At 42.8% G+C, this 15,099-nt stretch overlaps 1 protein-coding gene across 1 annotated transcript in view; it reads right to left on the bottom strand.

Annotated features, from left to right (window-relative positions):
- Positions 1–15,099, bottom strand: part of si:cabz01090165.1 (leucine-rich repeat and fibronectin type III domain-containing protein 1-like protein) — a gene marked incomplete in the record, with an annotated part of 417,649 nt that overhangs the window by 304,964 nt on the left and 97,586 nt on the right. Inside the window, 1 exon segment of the mRNA XM_070543681.1 lies at positions 8,460–8,499.

Below are 15,099 nucleotides of genomic sequence, written 5' to 3'. Positions count from 1 at the left end.
GATGAAAATAAGCATAAACTAATCATAAAATAACTTACACCTAAACATTTGGGGTCTAAATGATCTGAAAGAGCAAAGAAAACAAAAATAACACACAAACCGTGATTCCTGGTGCTCCTTAATCTGCACATTGGGTTGATTTATGATTCATGTAGTCATTTTAAAATGAGTCGATCATGCATTATATATGATATCATGTTTCTATTTCAACAGCAGCAAAACAGTTTTTACTTTCCATGTTTTCATTTGAATTTCCCTACCTTCATTATGTAACTAGGTAGCATGTGCTCATCCCTTTACTGGCAGCTCTCGTTTCATGGAGATCTAATAAGCTGAAGTGATGATAAAATAGTGGATAAATAAATCAAATGAGACGTTAAAAGTAAAAGTAAAAACATTTACTCCTCCCTAAGAGGAAAAAACACCAGAAGATCCTCAATTTAATGGAAGGTTTAACAGTGTTAACCCCTCATTTAATCAGTGCATGTGCAGTGGTCTCTGCTAGGGATGAGTACCTCGTACATCGTACATCAGCACGGACAGGTCTGCTAGACGGCAGGTTTAGGAGACTCATTTCCTGATATTTAGATGTCTCTCCTCTGATTGGCCAGCAACACGACTCTTCCATTGACTCTGTTTGCTCTGCAACGATGGTGTCAGTGGACCCCGGGGCAGCTGTGACTACACTGTAGCTCATCATCACCAGTGTGTGAATGGATGAATGATGTACTGTAAGGCGCTTTGGAGTGCTCGGACTCTGAAAGGCGCTATAAAGGTGTGGATCATTTATCATTATTATGTTTTATCTACACAAATATCACAAGTCTGGAGGAGTTCTGCTGTTTGGTGGAGTTGATACAAACAGTTAGCTTCTACTAGCTGAGACGTTCTCTGCTGTTTCCTGGACGCTAAACCAACAACAGCCTTTCCCGTCGTGAGTCCAGATGGGTGAGTCCATGAATGTTAGTGACAGGGTGACGTAGATCTGTCAGGATCTTCTAATCCTAGAGTTTCACCGTCTGTTTTCTATCAGAAGCTAACGCAGGAGATAGGTGTAGGAGACTATTTTCATGTTCAGCCTGCAGGAAACACTCAGAGTGACCCGTTAGCATCAGAAATAATCCTGTGTTCTTCAGTGAACCACACCTTTAAGGCAGAAAACCAGCGGGTAAAAATGGATGCCCTCTATGTTTCAGAGGTGTTCAAAATTTGAATTTAAATTCTGTCAAACCCTAACCCTAACCCAAACAACCACAAAAGCAATATAATAAATAACAATCTGATTATAAAAACTACAACTTTTATTTTGTTGAGCCATGTGGCTGATAAATACTTCCTCCCTGCTTGAGGGTTTTATTTCAATCGCGTGTTAGGAGCACATTCATCATCGCTGTGTTTTCCTGGCTCTTCTCTCCTTCCACATAACCAATCACATGTTTGTAAAGTATCTTTGATTCGTACGCCAGATTAGTCTGATTAAAGACATTGTAATCATGGTTTATATTGATTTGAGTGATAAAGGTAAAGTCCCACAGCCATCATCACACGCTGGTGAAAATCATCTCTGCGTGACTCATCCCCGTGGGGAGTAGTGAGCTGCAGCTGTGGTTGCGCTCGGGAACTATTTGGTGGTTTAACCCTGCAGTCCAAACCCTTAAAGCTGAGCGGGGAGGTAACGGGTCCCACTTTTTAAGGTCTTTGGTAAGACCTGACCAAAATTTCAACCCTGATCTCCCCGTCACAGGGTGGACTCTACCACTAGGCCACTGAGAAGGTAATACAAGTAGCTTTACAGGCTCACACTCTGCAGAAAGACGACAGGCTCTTATTTTGATGAACTGTAATGTTTCATGTCCTGTATTTTCATTTGAATCTGAGAAATTAAGTTAATGCATTTTCCAACTTAAAATGAATAATTATGATTTCAAATATGCCCTCCTCACACACACACACACACACACACACAAACACACACACGCACGCACGCACGCACGCACGCACGCACACACACACACACACACACACACACACACACGCACGCACGCACACACACACACACACACACACACACACACACACACACACACACACACACACACGCACACACACACACACACACACACACACACACGCACGCACGCACACACACACACACACACACACACACACACACACAAACACACACACACACACACACACACACACACATACACACACACACATACATTGTGACATCATAATGTACCAGCTAACATCATACCTCTTAGCCAATAGCAATGGCAGATTTAAGTTCAAATGCAGTGCCTGACACGGACAGTTTTAGGCCAGAAAATTTACATTAGATATGCAACAGACTTCAGACAACACAACATAAGTGTCCACTAGGTGGGGTGGTGGGTTGGGACTATCCCCACTTCAGTTCCTGCAGCCACGATGAAGCAGCACATGTCACCTCAGTGTGGATAGGGGGAGGAGCATTGAGGGTTGGGGGGTTGCAGTGACCCTGGAACGCTTCAGCGGCCTTCCCGCAGTCCCGCCCAGGCTGGGAAAGGAGACATAGTTGAGTTGCCATAGCGACGGCACATTCCACATATCTTCTGACGGGGGGAGTTTTAGTTGTAGCCTTGCAGGCTCAAGGGCACCAGTTTCTGATTAGAAATTGTTTTGGGGCCAGACAGAGATAATTTCCTCTCTGTCTTACAGTTTGTTGGTCCTCAACCTCTCAAAATCCCAATAATGGACGTTAATCTATCCTAATCCGTGCTGATTTGTCCACTCTCTCCTTAATCATTAAATCATTAATCATTAAAGACCCATCACACCCTCTTCATACTGTTTTTGAGTGGCTGCCCTCCAAACGCCGACTTCGATGCCCATACTATAAAACACAGAGGAGGAGAGGTTCCTTTGTTCCCAGAGCTGTGCTTCTTCTTAATTCTCAGTGCAGATAGGGGGAGTGTGCATTACTTGTATGTGTGCGTGCATGTAGTTACGTGTGTGTGTGTATGTGTGTGTGTGTGTGTGTGTGTGTGTGTGTGTGTGTGTGTGTGTGTGTGTGTGTGTGTGTGTGTGTGTGTGTGTGTGTGTGTGTGTGTGTGTGTGTGTGTGTGTGTGTGTGTGTGTGTGTGTGCCAAAGGTTTACTCATTGTTGGTCATTCACATGTGAGGATATGACATGAATGTGTATATAGGTTTTATGGGTTTTACAAATGTGTAAATTGCATGTGTTTTTAGAATTTAGAGATTTTAGTGCCGGCTGCTTCACAATGCTGTCTCAAATTGCCCCTCGGGGACTAATAAAGTTGTCTTGAGTCTCCCTGATGGCATCCATCTTTTGTGCCAATGAATGAATCTCGGCCAAAGTTCCAAGCTTACGATTCATCTCGACAATTATGTGAGTCTGCGAATTCACAGCATGGTGCAAACCATCTCTGAGCTCCGGGATCAGGCCAATATTCCTCGACAGCTCGTTAATTTTCCGGTAAGCCAGGTAGCCTCCAAGGCCGATGAGCAGGAAACCTGACACCAACACCACGAATATCCAGACGTCTTCAGAGTCCTCCACAGACAGCTGAGATAAACAAATCAAGTTCCACTGTTTCCAGGAGTCCATGATGTGTCCAACTTGGTCTGTCCCGGGGGGGGGGGGGGGGGGGGGGGCACCCGTGAGCCCCTTCTCCCGTTCTCATCGTTGAAAATATTTTATCAATCGCGTTGAGAGTCCAACTGACGAGATCCATTTTAGTGATTTCAGTTTCCAGAAAAATACAGAAGCAGCCGTCCACCCAGCACACACAGACAGACGAAGGGCATTGAGGATAAGATATGGAGGAGAGGAGGAAAAAAGCATCTGCACCCTCCAAGAGCTGGAGGAAGGAAGGTTACCGGTTGATCTACGTTTCTACCCTCACCTATGGTCACGAGCTTTGGGTAGTGACCGAGAGAACAAGATCACAGATACAAGCAGCTGAAATGAGTTTTCTCCACAGGGTGGCTGGGCTCTCCCTTAAAGATAGAGTGAGAAGCTCGGTCATCCGGGAGGGGCTCGGAGTAGATTAGCTGCTCCTCCACATCGAGAGGAGCCAGTTGAGGTGGCTCAGGCATCTAGTTAGGATATCTCCTGGATACCTCCCTGGTGAGGTTTTCTGGGCCTGTCCAAACGGGAGGAGACCTGAAGGAGGACCCAGGAGACGCTGGAGGGACTACGTCTTTAGGCTGGCCAGGGAACGCCTTGGGATTCCCCTGGAATAGCTGGCCCAAGTGGCTGGGGAGCGGGAAGTCTGGGCCTCTCGACTTGGGCTGCTGCCCCCGTGACTCGACTCCGGATAAGCGGAAGAAAATGGATGGATGGATGGATGGATGGATGGATGGATGGACTAAGATGCACTAAAATGATAAACTGACTGCACGTGTCTCCAGCATGATTAGACACTCATTTATTTAGTTTATCTGCAAAATAAAAGTTGATTTGTGCTGACACCGTTTAAATGATGATGACCTTGATTCCTTGTTTTCTTTTTTATATTTAGGATGTCTGCTTCCTGCTTCCTTACTGCCTCTTTCCTCTCAGCGATGCCTGTTTGCATCTTTACTGCCATAAAGACCATTTGAGCAAATGAATGCAAGCAAGGCGCCGCGACCAAATATGGCAGTCACATATTGGGGTAACGAAGCATCCTAAAATCCATCTGTTTTCTGGTTTCCTCCCTCTGTTCCAACTAACAACACTAACGGTGAATTAATTCATCTCTTTCTCCACTGATGCATCTTTAATAAAGATACTCATGCAACACACGGCTTCCTTTGATGCCTCTGCTCATGCTTTGGAGCTCACGTTGAATTATTGTTTTAAAACTAACAATCAGATCAAAGGTTTTATCTAAACAGGATGTTTATTATAGGCTGAGGTGATTTAGGGTTTTTTTTTTGCACCACTTTTTAGAAAAGTCTGGAAATGATAAAAAATTGCCAGTCGATCAGATCGCGTCCTCCACGTATTCCTGCTTGTACTGTTGATATATTTCCCTCCATCGTCTTTATGAGCACCGCCACAGCCTCTGTTTTACTAAGGATGGAGGAAACTGTGCATAAATGAGGGAATATAAACCCACACTGAACAAAATGAGGCATTAGCATGCATAAAACATAAGCCTTGGACACATTAGCATATGCAGACACACGTCACATGTCCACACACACACACCATAAAAGGCTCATGCATGCATGTAGACAAACTACACAAGGTCAGCACCAGGTTGGTGGAAACGCATAGAAATGATGTCAAGGACATGCTCTAATCCAAGTCTGCTGCTGATGCGACTGAAGGGTGTATTAGAGACAGGAAGTAGAGGCTAAAGCTCCGTGAAACGATGGCCCTTCACTTCCCTTAGTGTTAAAGACAAAATCACTTGTGTTTTATTTAGGGCTGTTAAGATTGGTGTTGGGTTGTTATCAGGAAGAAAGAGCATGAAGGTTATAAAAAACAACCTTTAAATGCACAGGTGACTCACCAAGCTGCCGGTCAAAGAAAATCCTACCAGCTTGTAGTGAGAGGACACATTAGGCTGCAGCGAAAGCGTTTGTTTGGTTTTTATTGATCTGTGAACTTGTTTTCTGCATTTCTCACCCTAGTCTACTCGTGGACGTTGGTTTTAATTCAGTCTATTATTGGTTTCCTCCTTTTCCTGCCTGCTTTTTAATGAACCAAGATGCTACAGAGAAGATGAACTGCAGAAGGTTCTATTAGTGTTGAGAGAGCAGGTTCTAAGAACAGCGTTCGTTCTCTTTCATCATCAGAAACGAGGCTCGCACGTGTCCGTCCCAGAGGGAAGCACGCCTTCATTAAGGGAATAAACTATAAAAAACACGAGGGGTTCAGCACGTCCTTCAGGGCAGATGTTAACAATACATGCAAACGTAAAAGTGCCTTTAAAACACTGAAAGAAATCAGAAATTAGAGTGAAGTAATTTAGTCTTTTAGTTTCCTAACAGGGGGAAGAGCAGCTGTTTAACATTTCAATCCGAGTTAAAACAGCAGAGATACATGCAGCTGATACGTCTGAGTTCATGTAACCGGAACAATCTGCTTTCACACGAGGGTTTCGGATAGGGCTGTCGCAATAATCGCAAGAACAATATATCGCGATATTAAGAAACCCACCGCGCTGCATGACGTGCCACCGCAATTACCGCACTTGATTAAATCTCGCGACAGCGCATGCTGAGAGGTAAAGTCTGCGCTGATCGAGGAGATAGTAGGGCACTTTTTTTATTTCTGTTAGATGTTGCAGCCAAATTTGCATTTCAAAGTTAAACCTCCTGAATGTTGTTTTTAAGTTCAGTCAGAGAATGCCGTTACTGCCCTTTGATCTGCATTCAATAAAGTGTTAAAAATGGCCATGTATTTTTTTCTAACATTTTTTAAATGTGTAAGCACAATGTTTCAAAGGAAATATTGCCATGAGTTTAGTAATTAACAAACAAATTTGCCAAGTACATAAATAAAAACGGGGTGCAATAATATCGCATATCGCAATATTGAGCTGCCCTGACTCACCGCAGGGGGAATTCCTCAATCGCGACAGCCCTAGTTTCGGATCTGCTGCAGTAACCTGGTGAAAACAGCAGGCTTTCACACATTGTGTGTAAGAAGGATGAATGGTAACAATCCAAAAAAATGATATTGAAACTAGCGATGGGCACCGAATACCGACCGAATTCCACAGTACCGACCGAGCACAGATTCACGTCATTTGAAACGGCGCCTCGTTTCGGTACCCGTCCTTCATAACGAGAACTTGCCTAGACAGCTGCGCATGCGCAAGAGCGTTATGTCGTCGGTCGCTGCGAGCGAGTTGTAATGTAAACAGAGCAGCATGGTAGAAAGAACACGCTAACGCTTGGGTCCACTTCACTAAATGTGATGGGTAACTGGGTGATGATGAAACCAGCGACAACGATCTAAGTGAGACATCCTCATCTTAATCTGCTCCAGTAGGTAAATAAAATGTTTAAGATAACGTTAGCTTGATTTGTTAGGTTCTGTTCCGATAATGGTGCGTTCGCTTTCTCCTCAGAACTCCGAATTCCTGACTAGAAGAACATGAACGCGCTCTAAAGTTTGGCTTCGCTTTACTAAATGCGACGGGTGATTGGGTGAAGATGAAACCAGCGACAACGATCTAAGTGTGAGGCATCATCGTTTTAATCTGCTCCAGCAGCTAAATGAACTGTTGAAGATAATGTTAGCTTGATATGTTAGCTTCCATTGCCACCATTGTTATCAGCTAACGGTGCGTTCGCTTTCTCCTCGGAAATTCTAACTTCCCAGTAGGAAAAATCAAATGAAAAAGGACGGCAAAAGGAATGAAGATACACAGTAAATTTAGTTCACAGTAAAGATGTTTGCTTCAGTTTAATTATCAGCTTATAAAACTACAAGGACGATGTTAAAATACAAACAGTTGAATGTTATTTATCGTGATATTTACCAAATATGGTTATAAATTGAGAAAAATATATATTTAATTATAAAGGACAATTAAAATAATAAACACTCAAAAGTATCTAAAATTGGTACCGTTAAGTACTGGTATCGATTCCTAGGTACCGGGAATTAGTACCGAATCGATTCAAATGTTAGAGGTACCCATCCCTAATTGAAACCAAATAAAAAAGCTTGTTCGGCACACCTGATTGGTTTTAGACCAAACCCAGGAAGTCCAACACAAAGATGCTGAAACATGAAAGACAAATATTTGAAAAGAAAAGAGCAAAGAGAAAAAGAGCCAAAGAAGGGTTGAACATGAGCAGTAATCCTGTTTAAAATCCAAATCCAACCATGACTCAGCACACCAATCAGAATCCATCCAACCCAAGCTGCAGCGCTGACCGTAAACGCCGCATCACGGGAGCCGAGGAAGCGGATCGATAAATCAATAGGCTGACAGAACTGTGTAACAACAAAAAGATTAAACGTCTTTATGGGATGACAGGTTCAGCATTATCAGTTCGATAACAGCCATCCTCTACACGCCGTTACAGAAACGGTTCCTCCTTTACCAGATTTAAACAAAACACCTCTGAAACATATTTATGAATAAAGACCCAGTTCAGCAACTGAAGCTGCTAACGCTTCAGCTATAGATTACACTTAAAATCACATTTTACTGTCGGATAAACTCAGAAGACCTTCATCTGCCCTGACCTAAGTGAGACTGAACAGCAGTTTTACAGAATCTGATCAGACCACCAGGCGCAGTCCCGTTTCCTGCTTCCGTCCACCTGATCAGACGATGGTTTAGCTCCAGCTGTTAGCGTGTAGCCCGGTTCTACATTCTACCCGACTGTTTTATTACAAACACGAGGCTTTTCTATGTTCAGACGAGCTGTTGTGATTTTGTTTTCCTCCCCAGTTTAGATTTGAGCTCTCAGACAATCGGCAGACTCTAAGATCTTACCTTTGCAGCATCTGCAGTGAGACGTATTCCTTTACGACGCCTGAAACAAAAACAAAGAACAAATACGATTTAATTTTCCAGAAGATCAATGCAGATTAATTCAAGTTCACTGACAAAACTTTAAAAAAACAAACTCAGAGTTTAAGCTTTTTAGTAAATTCTACAACAAGAAACCGCACAGTCTCATGCAATCTGTTGGTAAGTGATAGATATGAATCTCAGCCACATCCACACCCAATTATAGCTCAATATCTGGAAATGTGAAGGAGTTATGGACCATTTTGTGTCGATAAGATTGGCTGCGGCTGCTGTCTGGAACTGGATTGACTCGGACCGTTAATCAGGTGTGGATCTGTTGAAGACTTTCTGAAAGTTTCACTAAAATCTGGAGATGGTTCTCCATCAGAACCAGGGAGGATGTTAACAGTTAATGACCAGGTTTTTCTCAGACTGCAGTGGAAATGTCACTGTCAGCCAAACCCATCACCATGGAAACCTTAAAGACATTTAGATTTCTATAAATAAATGAAGGTTTTTTTTTATAATTGATTTAAATTTTGATAAAAAACCTTCTCTTTCACCAGAATGAGTAAAGATGACAAACACAGCAAGAACAAAGGAGAAGCACCGTTGGGAGAGAAATACGTTAAAACCAGCTTTGGTGTCGAGATTAGAGGTGAAATATCAAGAAAAAAGTCTATTTTTAACAGTTCTGGAATGCACAACTTCTTTTAATCCTTCAAAATAAGAGTCTCATAAACACGACCAAAGCTCTGAAGCTTTATAAAATAGCTTATTAATAATGACCATCTGTTTAGTTTTATCAGTATTAATAACCCATTTCAAAGGACTCCATCTTTTTTGGAGAGTTTTGTTGGTAAATGGTCTGTTTTCCTTCTACAACCCCCCCAAGGCACTTCACAGCACAATCAGTCATTCAACCACTCGCACCCTGGTGATGATGAGCTATGATGAAGCCACAGCTGCTGCGGGGTGTACTGACATAGGCGAGGCCTGCTGAGCTGCTGCTGTGAAAAATGAAAAGTAAGTTCTGGAGGTTGTTTTGTGAAATGCTGCGGACAGAAGTAGATTGTTTTATGTATCAAAATGTTTTTTTTATAGTTTATTCACTCACCAGAACCATGATGATAAAAAATAATACAAATCATGAAATAAATAAAATAATCAAACTAAATTCAGGCGACATCAAGAGCACAATGGGGATAGATTTATTGGACCATTTTTGACATAATCTATTTTTTTTTTCAACATTTAAACTTTTCCTTTAGAGGCTATTTATTTTATAATAATGCTTAGAGCGCCTGTCCACTGTCACAGTCTCTCTACAGAGACTTAACATTAAAACTAAGACTTTGCAGCTAGATTCCTCACAAACCCTAACCTCCACATGCTCTCACATTACTCCCATCCTCGCCTGTTTACACCGGATTCAGTTCAAGATCTTAACTTTTGTTAAGGAGTTGTTTCTTAACAAGGAGTGGACAGTAGAGAGGGGGGACGGGTGCAGGGAGGGTGCTAGTTAAGAAGATGCTCTCTGAAGAGCAGGGTCTTCAGGAGTTTCTTGAAAATTGAAAAGGAAGCCCCTGTTCTGGTAGTGCTTGGAAGGTCATTCCACATTTGTGGAACGATGCATGAGAAGAGTCTGGATTGTCCTGAGCGTGGTGTAGGCACTGCTAGCCGACCATTCTGTGATGACCGGAGCGGCCGGGCCGAGACGTAAGCCTTTGCAAGAGGATTCAGGTAAGATAAGATAAGAACAGCTTTATTTATCCCGAGGGAAATTCTTGTGTCATGTACATGTTCAAAGCAGTAGGAGAGACAAAGGAACAGGTGAAATAGAAATGATATACAATATATACAGTAAAAAATGAACTACAGTAGTATCCTGTAGGATAGTGCAAAACAAACAATCGCATATCTCAACAAATAAATACATGACAGCATCCTTGTGAATAAGTAATTAAGCTGTCGGTGCAGGCAATTCACAAAAGTGATTAAAGTATTGTATAATAGAACAAGGGGTAGTAGCAGCATATGATATGATGGGGGGATAAAAACATATTTACAATCAGAACTCTAGGTAGATGGGAGCCATACCATCTCAGACTTTGTATGCTAGTGTTAGCTATTTGAATTTGCATGCTGCTAGCGGTAGCCAGTGGAGCTCAATGAACAGAGGGGTGACGTGTGCTCTTTTTGGCTGATTGAAGACCAGACGCGCCGCTGCGTTCTGGACCATTTGAAGAGGTCTCACAGTACAGCCTGGAAGACCAGTTAGAAGGGCGTTGCAGTAATGGAGGCGGGAGATGACAGTAGATTGCACCAGGAGCTGGGTGGCATGTTGTGTTAGGTATGGTCTGATCTTTCGTATGTTATACAGCGCAAATGTATAACTATGTATACATATGCTAAGTGACCCGGCGTGTCCCTGATCGTCGTCTCCTGACGCGCTGGGGCGCCCCGATTCATCAAATATTGACGCTTGGTCACAAGCGTTATATTTTGACGCTTTGGGTGTGAGAATGTGTTGCTGGGTCGGTTGAAGTCGGAGCTGAGGCCTCTATGTGTCACTTAGCTTTTGGTTAGTGACCTGGTTTTACTGTCTCTGGACTGGTTTCCATTTGTGTTTCACTGTTTTATCTTTTTAGAATTGTGTTTTATTTATCTACTTTTTTTGTCTTACCACCAGGGGCGGCGTTATGCCCGGCAGGGTATCTGTAGGTTTAAGGGAGCCAAATGTAAGACTTTTTAAGACATTTTTTAAGGCCACTTTGACCAAATTTAAGCTATTTTTTTAATTACATTTAAGCTATAATTTCCAGCTATTGCCTGGAACCGGTGCTAACCACGTCGTGAACGTGGGATTAACCATCCAGTTACCATTAATGTTGCACTTCCCCATGACGCAAACTCCCACTAGCATGCTCATCTAAAAATAGCCCCCTTTCACAACCAACTGCATGTGTACGGTTCCGCTTATGCCAGTATCGTACACAAAAAATGCTTAACTAACTAGAAATTCACGAAAATTTTATAGAAATAAAAGAATCTTGTTTATTGGGTCTTTGGTAATTTAAGACCTTTGGAAACTATTTAAGGATTATTTGTCGTTTTTAAGGATTTTTAAGGCCTTAAATTTGGAAAAGCAAATTTAAGGCTTTTTAAGACTTTTTAAGGACCCGCAGATACCCTGGCCCGGGTACTTGGGCTCAGGCCCCGAATGTTTCATGAAAAGCCCCGGATCTAAAACGTGGAAGTAACATGCAGTACCAAAGTCCAACAGAGAGGGCGCTGCTGGCAGTAGTTTGTGTACAGCCTGCCTGAGCCTCCACCACTGAAGAAGAAGCCCTTCAGCAGCTGGCTTCTTCTACACTCTCTGCCTGAAACGCAAATGTAAAGATGGACATAAGGACGTTTTTTAGACCAAAAGGTACCGCGACAGAACCCCAGCTTTGATGAGACTGGTGTTGACTCAGGTTTGTGAGTCTTATTTGAAAATATTTGTGATTTGTAATATATATGATGTTGACTTGTGCGTGTCACGTGTGTGCGCGCACGTGTGTTAAGCCCCGGATCTTCTTCAGTCCTAAATCCGCCCCTGCTTACTCCTGTTGTTGTGAACCTTTTAACATGTTTTCATCTCATCTGTTGGCTGTTGATTTCTGTCTTTTATTGTGGAGCTTCGCTGTTCCTTCCTGTGCAGCACTTGGGTCAGCTGTTATTAAACGTGTTTATTAATACACCTGGTACGGTAGACATTTATGTTTGCATTTGAAAAAGAGTTTTGCAGCAATGCAGACACTAGCAAAAACATGTGCTGTCACGTTGAAGGGCACATCTTCCGACCATCTTAGCAGCAGCAGAGGAAGGGATGGGGATGGGGAGGACGTCTTGGTTCTGATTGGATGTAGCAGGAGTGTAGCTGAACCCACTGAGTCATTATGACACCAGTGTTCATTTCATCTTTCAGCGTTTGTTGCCAAACTGCATCTGTGCACAATAAAGAGATGCTGAAATGGAGCAGCTCAGAGGCAAATGGATTCATTTTAAAGACGCAGAGGTGTCTGACAAATGGATGCCGGCGCCGAAAAGGAGTGAACACTGGCAAAAACAGCCGAATAAATAACAGAGATGAGTTTTGTTCCATCTACATGTCTGAATCTGACGGATGACTAATAAACAGAGAGAGGGGGGAGGCACAAAAGATGGAGTGTGATTGTACGAGACAGAAAAGAGGCCGAGAGCCCGAGTTTAATGGGAACGACGGGCAAAAATAGTTTCAAAGGAGATCCTCGTCAGTCACCTTTTTGTCCTCTTTCTCTTCCCATCTTCCCGCACTTCCTCATCTTCTATATTCATCCCATCTCTAAACTTCCACTTCCCCTGCTTCCCTTTCCTGTCCTTCCCTGCATTTAGAGGGCATCTGAATGTAGATTATTAAAAACCCTGCAAGGCTGCCTACCGCTGAATAAAACTGGCCTGCTTGAGGTTTAAAATCTGGCCCGATACTTTGATACCGAGATTGCATCACCAGCATCACTCAGTGCACTCCAAACCCGTGTGTTTGTGCTGAAGAGACTCTTTCACCAACACAAAAAACACTTCAAATGGAGAACACCGTGGCTGTGGTACTGAGAGGGGCTCCGTTCTGGGGTATGAAGGATGTAAAGGGAGAGGATGGTTTTAGCGGACCAGCGTAAAACTGATGCTTAGCTAAAATCCAGACGGGAACAAGGTGAAACAGGAAGGAAAGGAAGTCTCTCGGTCACTTCCTGCATCACGTTGCACAGCAGCTGTTTGATTTAGCTGCAGGAAGCCAAATTTACCTAAACGTGTGCCGACAGAGCTCCCCGCTGACGCGTGCAGCGTGGTCCAGTGTTTCACCACCAGTTTAGTCAATAACGAAGCACACACAAGCAGCACCTCATCGCGTGTTGGTCCTACAGCGGAAACCAAACCAAGGTTGCACTGGGGAGGGGCTGTGGTGAGGTCATGTTGGTGGAGGAAATGTAGAAAAGAAACTTTTCAGTGTGCTGGTGAAATTTCTCAGTCATCAGGTCACGGTAATCCAAAGGGTTCAAATGAAGGCAACTGGACTTCTTTGGTTTCTTGGAGACGTTTTGCTTCTCATTCGAGGAGCTTTGTCAGTTCTGACTGGAGTACGGGAGAGTCAAGCTTAAAAACTAGCTGTCTGTTGTTGTTTAACACGCCAAAACTACTCTGAGTTAGGGTTGTCACGATACTAAAATTTCAAACTCGATTCGATACTTGAAAAGCCCTCGATACTCGATTTCGATACTATTTAAAAACACCAATTTATTGAACAACTTTATTCAAAAAATAATATTCCTCAATTTATATTGCAAAAATTATATGTTAAGAATTAAGTGTGTAAAGTGCTTAAACATTTCAAGAATCAGCATTTTTTTAAACGTACATACAAAAACTGGCGAAAGTTAACACTTTAAATCATGAATTGTCCCACTATATATTTGCAGAGTGATGTTTTGCTGCTTAAACTCTGTTTAAGGTGCATTTTTGTCATAACCTGTTATGCCATATGTTTTGTTCTGTACTTTTGAACAACTCTGTTGGTCAATAAAGGGAGAAAACCAATTTCTCCACAGTAGGACAAAGGTACATCTACTGGTAATCTTAATAAAAACAGATTGGCGCACGGCAGTGACGTCATTAAAAGCGCCGGTTAGACCCGCTCCAAACGAACAGGGGAATCCTGTTAATGATTCCTAACAAAACCTTTCGACATGAAGATGTTTTGGTGCAGATAATGTCTTATTTCGAGGCTGCACCATGGGTGCCCGTCCGCACCCGTTATATGGATATACGCTGACGGCGATTCGCCGATGGATCTAAATACCCCGGGGAATCCAAGTAGCACCAAAGTTGTCAGCATGAGTAAACAAACGTACTGCATGCTAGAAATTAAGTCCGGGTTGCAATAAACGGGAGTTTCCTTTAAGCACATAAGCGTGAATATACAACTACGTGTCGGACTTGGTGTGCTAATTAAGTTGGGCTGTGAAGCGCCTCCCAAATTCGCTGTTTATGTTTTTGTTTATTTATTTGGCAGACAAAACTTGGATCGGAGACAACTCGCGTGGGAAAATGCAATGTAGCCATGCGGCGTCTTCTGTTTGTCTGGGAGGCGGAGGCTGCTCTATGGCATCTGGCTGTGGTGCGTGTCGGTGTACTTGAAGAAGGCTGTGTATAATAGTCCATAATATCGATACCACAGGGATGGAATATCTCATTTAGATACCACTTTTAGTATCGATTTATATCTAGGTATCGAATTTTTTTTGACAACACTACTCTGAGTACCCCGCTGCCATCCCCTGATGAGTCGTTAGCATTCAGGAAACTAAGCAACAATTACACAAGAGCATGGCACAACACAGGAGAGCCACCTCTTCAGGTCAAGACGCTGCAGTCCACCTAGTAAGTAAGTAAGTAAGTAAAAGTTTATTTATATAGCACCTTTCACAGATATAAATCACAAAGCGCTGTACAACATGATAAAGATCAGGTCAAATACCTATAACCAATAAAAACATCAGAAAAACAATAGCAGTGATAAACGTAGAAAATTAAATCATGA

This window comes from Nothobranchius furzeri, chromosome 13, assembly GCF_043380555.1.
Source record: "Nothobranchius furzeri strain GRZ-AD chromosome 13, NfurGRZ-RIMD1, whole genome shotgun sequence".
Classification (NCBI taxonomy): Eukaryota; Metazoa; Chordata; class Actinopteri; order Cyprinodontiformes; family Nothobranchiidae; genus Nothobranchius; species Nothobranchius furzeri.
Note: the sequence above shows the minus strand (reverse complement) of the source record. Positions and strands in the feature narration are given on the sequence as shown.